The sequence below is a fragment of the Coloeus monedula genome, assembly GCF_965178545.1.
Source record: "Coloeus monedula genome assembly, chromosome: 5".
NCBI lineage: Eukaryota > Metazoa > Chordata > Aves > Passeriformes > Corvidae > Coloeus > Coloeus monedula.
The window spans coordinates 69961599-69968171 of record NC_138785.1 but is presented as its reverse complement, the minus strand read 5'-3'; positions in this window follow the sequence as shown (position 1 = coordinate 69968171).

The window sequence follows — 6573 nt, the reverse complement described above, 5'->3', positions numbered from 1 at the left end:
GGAAAAAAAATAAACTTATCATTGAAACCACTTGTCAGGATGAAAAAAGTTGCCAAAGAAAATTTTCTTTTCCCTTTTTATTGTTCTCCTGACAAGCTGGACAGGGGCTGTTTTCTCTTGTGCTGCAAAATCTAATTATATACATACATAAAAAATAGACAGCACTAACCATTTGTCTCGCATGACTCACCACTGCCTTTCCAAATGTCATAAATGCTGGCAAGCAAACTACAATCACAGAATACATTAGTGTCTCACAAGGCTGCTTGGCTTGATTACAGGCTGGCAAGGATTAGGCTGAGTAACTGGGAGAAGATGGGAGGAAGATCTCACTGGACATCTGGGATTGTTGTGTGCTGGAAGCATCACAAGAGACAAACCACTAAAAGACAATCCAGTGCCTTCAGTGGCAATCCCCGTGGCAGGGTGATACCATTTGTACAGCCCAGAAGAGATGAAGAAACAGAGCCTTCTTTTTAAACAAAGGCTGTGAAACCCTGCATTCATTTATCACTTGGGCCTCCTGCTTTAATGAAAGAAAGGGGATCCCTCTCTGGAATACATCTTCATGGCCACCTCCTGTGCAGAAGCAAGGCTGGTGCCTGAAAGCCCTGGACCAGGTGGTGGGAGGAGCATTTCTACTACACCAGGGTGAGACCCTGGACACCTTCACCAAGGTGCACAGCAAATGTATTTTACTTCCTCACAAACCTCACTGGAAGACCAGGGTCCTTCTGGGTGCTACAGCACCTCTTCCTCTCTGCCCTGGGGCTACACCAGGTCTTGAGACCCCACCTGCAGTGCTGTGTCCAGCTCTGGGACATCCAGCAGGGCATGGACCTGTTGGAGCGAGTCCAGAGGAGGCCAGGAAGATGCTCAGAGGGCTGGAGCTCCTCTGCTATGGAGTCAGGCTGGGAGAGCTGGGCATGGTCAGCCTGGAGAGGAGAAGGCTCCAGGAAGACCTTAGAACCTCTTCCAGTACCTAAAGGGCTACAAGAGAGCTGGAGAGGGAGTTTTGACAAGACATGGAGTAACAGGACAAGGGGAAATGGCTTGAAACAGACAGAGGGTGGGGTTAGACTGGATATCAGGAAGAAATATTTTATTGTGAGGGCAGTGAGGCCATGACACAGGTTTACTGGAGAAGCTGTGGCTGCCCCAACACTGGAAGTGTTCAAGACCAGGCTGGGTGGGGCTCTGAGCAAGCTGGTTTAGTGGAAGATGTCCCTGCCCATGGCAGGGGGTTGGCACTGGCTGATCTTTAAGGTCCCTTGCAACCCAAACCATTTTATGGTTCTATGATTCTAAGCATGTCAGGGCAGACCAGAGGTACAGAGGAGTGCCCTGGGCTGAGCAGAGGTGGGATGACAAGAGTAAGTCTCAGTCTCAGAACATCAGACATGGAGAACTCTGAAGAAGCTCATCCTTTCACAGTGAGATGGGCAGGCTATTTCTGAAACACTGGCGTTTCTTAAGCGCTCTTCCTCAACTTCCATGGCAGCAATGCCAGGACCTGTCCCAACAAGAGCCTGTCACTTTTCAATTTTACAATCCCGTTTGGAAATGCATCCCCTCGCTGTTTAATCCCTGAAGCACAGGACTCAGTCCCACTCACCTGCATGGCATTTCCTGGGGTGGCTGGGCCAGGGACAGCTCCTGAGCTGTGAAATGTTTGAAATATGTGAAATGTGTGAAATGTGTGAAGTGTGTGAAATGAACTGTGTGCACGGCCCAGCTAGATGTGCCTGGAGCACAGATTTTCTGTCGCTAGGTGATATCAGGACAGTGCTGCCTGATCTCTGGAGAAGTTTCACAGCAGAAAATGACAAATCATGAAGAAATACTCGTGTGGACAGGGAGATTTTGGACAGGAAAAGAACAGGCTCCAGCTGTTTAAACCTGAGACCATCCTACGTTGTGCTGCGAAATTGCACTCTTCTCCACAAAAAGCTGCGCTGTGTTTTTGTCATTTGACAAATATATCTGTGGTTTATTTTTAGCTTTAATTAAGTGTGTCCTTTCAAATCTTATCACTACCCACCCAGAGCAAGTGGAGTGGCATGAATACAAATACAACATAGACTGCCTTATGCTGAAGAGCACAGCAACAGAAAATTAATAATCTTTTCTTTTTCCCAGGCATCTCGTCTTGAATCCAGGAGAGACTTGTTTACTGATGTGATTCATTAGTTGAAGAATAAAATGTTGTATGGCAAGGTTAATATTTCATGTTTTAATATGGATTTTCACTTGAAGATCTAAAAATTATTTGCAAGCCTTAAATCTTGAACTAAACATAATTTTTTTGCAGCAAACTGTGGCTGCCCCATCCCTGGCAGTGCTCAAGGCCAGGTTGGATGGGGCTTTGTGCAACCTGGTCTGGTGGAAGATGTTTTGGTTTTTTTAAGAACATGATTTCCTCTCTCCATCCCCATTAGTTTAGCAATCAAAAATTGTACATATAAAATCATAATTACAGTTACAAAATATTTTAGAGCTGTATAACAAAACATCCCCTGCCACTGTACTTTTACTAATGTGAGCAATGTGCATTTGCATGTAAAAAACATCCCATCACTTGTCTTTTTAAGCTTAACTAAAGCTGCAAAATACTTCACAGCTCCATGGGTGGAAAGTTGATCAGAGCAGCCAAAGCCTTGCTGTTCCACCGGGAATGGTGGGATAATTGCCCATGGTTGTGCTGAGTACATGCCTGATCTGAATGTCTATGGAAGTGTTTGTAGAAACGAGGATGTGTTTGAACCAGCAGGATGAGGAACATGCTGCTCCTCTGTGATGGGAAATCACTCTCTGGAAATGGTGCTTTGCTCCGAAGATAAGTAAGCCCCAGAGAGATTAAAGAAGGATGTGCTGGAAATTAGGTGTTATTCTCCAAGGATCTTTCTTTTTGCATGATGTGTGACTATTACTTGGTCATTAAATCTGGATGGCAAGAGAAGGGGTGGAATATAAATGGTAGGCAGGGGAAGGCAGATGAATAACTGGAACTGTTTGGGGGGCAGCAAAAATCACTGCACATGTTGGCAGCTTGCTAAGGGCACGTGTTCATGCTGGCAGCTCTGCTGGGGATGCCCAGCTGTGTCTTCTGCCACCCCAAAATTGCATCTGCTGGGTCTCAGAAAGAGCAGGAGAGAGGGAAGCTCATTTGGTAGGTTATGATATAGAAGAGGCTGAATAGAGGAAAATACATCTTGTCTGCTAAGATGATGAACTACTTTGAGCTGGATTACACAGCTCTCCAGGTGAAGGACAAAAATCCTTCTCGCCAAAACCTGATCTTTTCCAGGAACTGTTATGAAGAAAGTGGGGAGGGGAATGAAAATCCTCATCATTGATGAGGACAACAGAAATTGGGGTGGGGGGAGAGAGTGTGCACATTGCTCTGCCAGGCAACCATGCCCACCCGGCAGATCTCTGTATCATCTCACTGCTTTCTCATATTTACTTTTTCCCCTTTTCCCCTGATCTCCCAGCTCAGTAATTCTTTCCCAGGAATTCACATAAAACAGTGCACCAGGTGCTGTCCCTAGCCAATAGCTTAGGAACAAAATCCAAAAGTGTATTTCTGCTGACAGCTGTGTCAGACTGACTCCTAAGGACCCCCAAAACCCTCCTTTCCCAGTAATAATCTGTCTGCTTTCCACCACCCACTCTGTAAAACTAAAACTCATTTTTGATTGTTCTGTTTTTCATGTCTGGCCTCATACAAGCCTGGCTGTGTTTGTTTATTTGACACTGACTTGTGCTAGATAAATATGACCTATGCCAGCTAAATATAGGTTGCACTTAAAGAACTGCTGTCCAGGCTGTTTATGTTAGCAGCTTGACTGAGTCAGTTTTAACCAAGGTAAAGGAATAAAATCTGAATATAGAAAAGGAACCAGGTATAAACAAGAACACAGGTTGTAAGTTGCTTTCATATATTTTCTTCTCTTTGCAAAATTGTATTTTTCTGACCTTTATGCTGAAGTTGGCACACACTCCCTTTAGATCTGACACCATCCATGGCCACAAAGCTGGCATTTCCCAAATCAGGGACATCCACAAAAACAGATGAAGGTCAGAGTGACCTTCAAGCTCTCCAGGACCCCGTGGGGAGGCACTTTCATGTTTGGGCCTGACTGTGAGCAGCACCTGGAGCAAAGCTTTGCTCTCTGCTTCAGATCACTCAGGTTGTGCAGCTCTCCCCTTCCAAAATCAGGAGAGCCAGCCCAAAGAAATCACAGCTGCCAGAGCATCTCTGGGAGTCTTTGGGCTATGACCTGGAAGTGGCTGCATTTTACAGAAACTCATAGTCAAAAATTAGTGTTTATCTATTAAAACTGTGGCTGAAGCAGAGTTCTTTGGCTCTGAAGACTGAATGCCACGTTATTCCAGGAATAAAGTGAGCAAAATAACCCAAGCTGAAGCCATCATCACAGCCAGCAAAGACCTCCCAGGCAGCATAACCAGGTGCTGCCAGTTTCAGGTCTGATGCTCTCAGTGATGGGCACATCCCAGGGAGGATCTGGGCACTGCTTGTGTGAGACTCAATTTAAAGCATTTCACATTCTCTGCCACATTAACTCTGAGGGATGAGTACCTTCCTGCAGCCTGGGGATGAGTCTGCAGAGGCAGACAAGGTGATGGGTGATGTGTGAAGGCAGGGACACCTTCCACTAGACCAGGTTGCTCCAACACCCATCCAACCTGGCCTTGGACACTTCCAGAGATGGGGCAGCCACAACTCTGAACAAAAAAGCTCCATCTCGGGAAAGAGGTCCCTTTGATGGGTCATCAGATCTTATGTAGACTCATCAGATTTTATGGAGATTATTGCAGAAGACGAAGATGCACATGAAGATGGTTTTTTCTGATAATTTGGTTTTTTCCTTTTTTTTTCTTTTTTTTTAATATATAGTTCAAGTTGCACAGAGCGTTGATGGAGAGTACTGTCTGCTGTCCCTTTGTTAATGAACACCCACGATGTGCCAAAAGGCTGCTCTGCTTAGAGATATTTTAGTGCTTTCTAGTGAGGTGACTGCTTGGGAAATGCTACTCTATTAAATAGAACAAAAAACATCACATAGAACCCCCACCCACCCCCAAAAAACTGCAAACAAAGCAAAAAAAAACAATTGCTGGGGAACAGAAAACAAAAGAGTTTCTGGCAAGAGAAAAAACCCCCATGTAATATCAGGTTCCTCACTGCTGCCCACTTCAGACTTTGGGCTGTTGGTGCTACTTGGTGTTCTGTTAAAAGCTTTTATTTTTTGGTAAAAGGAAATCCTGTTTTTCTGGCTTGTGCTTGTCACGATGGCCCCAAGGGAGTTTTAAATATTCATTTACTTTACCACAGTTCAGAAATACTTAGCTCAAACCAATTAAGTTTTTAATTAAAATGCATTAGAAGGAGAATCTTGCATATTAAATTTCTCCTTTTTTTTTAACAGACACAGCAATCAGTAGAGTTTGGCAGCCCCTGCATTACAACAAATTGAAGCCCAAGAACATTTTTAACCTTCGCTTGTGAATTGCATGACTCACAAAATTGAAGCTCTCGGAGCAGAACCTTGCAACTCCATTTCTTTTTCCCCAACGTGCTGATTTATGTATTGACCATATTCCCCAGGTTCCTCTGACAGAAATGCTGTCATTTTAAAAATAAGCAGCGTTTCATCTGTGGGCACCGTGCCTCTGTGGGTTGCAAGGCCAATATCTGCAGTCCTGTTAATGCAGGAGCGGCTGCAGTAATTGATCTGCGCCAGCACCCGCCGCCACCTGAATGATAAATCCATGTTTTAAACAAACCAGTCCGAAAAACTACAGTGAGCCCAGCAAAAAATGCCTGGAGAGAGCCAGTAAAGAAAGATATGATAAAACAAACTGTTACAGAGCCTCCTCTCTGCAATGCCTTGGTAGGGGATTAGGTATGGGGTGTCTAGAAGAGGTGACTGATGATGTTCATTTTAAAAAAGCCAAATCTTCAGTGTTCTTTTTGTTTTGTGCTTGCCCAAAACACACACAGTCCCATAGCATTGGGACAGCAGGATACAGAAAATATTGCCATTAGCAGGATGAGTCTGAAATCCAGTTTATCATGCTTGTTATCAGGGATAGAAAAACTTATTTGTAGTCTTCGTAAACTTGATTGCATGTAGGGCTGCTGATGTATTTTGATAGAAAATTAAAAATCCCACTAAAACACAAAAATACTTTCAGTTTGGTTGGAAAACAAATTGTGTACAGAGGTAAACAACCCTCTCCAAAGTAAAGACAGGAATATTTTATAAAGATCCATTAATCTCAGGTGAAATTGCTTTTCTGTAAGGCCAAAACTATAAGGATAACAATAAAGGGAAAATTCAGGGCTCATATATTCTCAAAGGAGAAAAATGTCTGTATTTGAACATTTTCCAGACTCCTCAGATGGATGCACCTGGCAGCACCTCTTCACTGGCTCATGGTGTAACACAAAATACTGAAAATACGTTACTGCAGAGGCAGAAGTGGGTCCTCAGAGGTGGGGAATTATCAGCAGAGCCAATGCCCACCCAAAACATGACCCCAAGG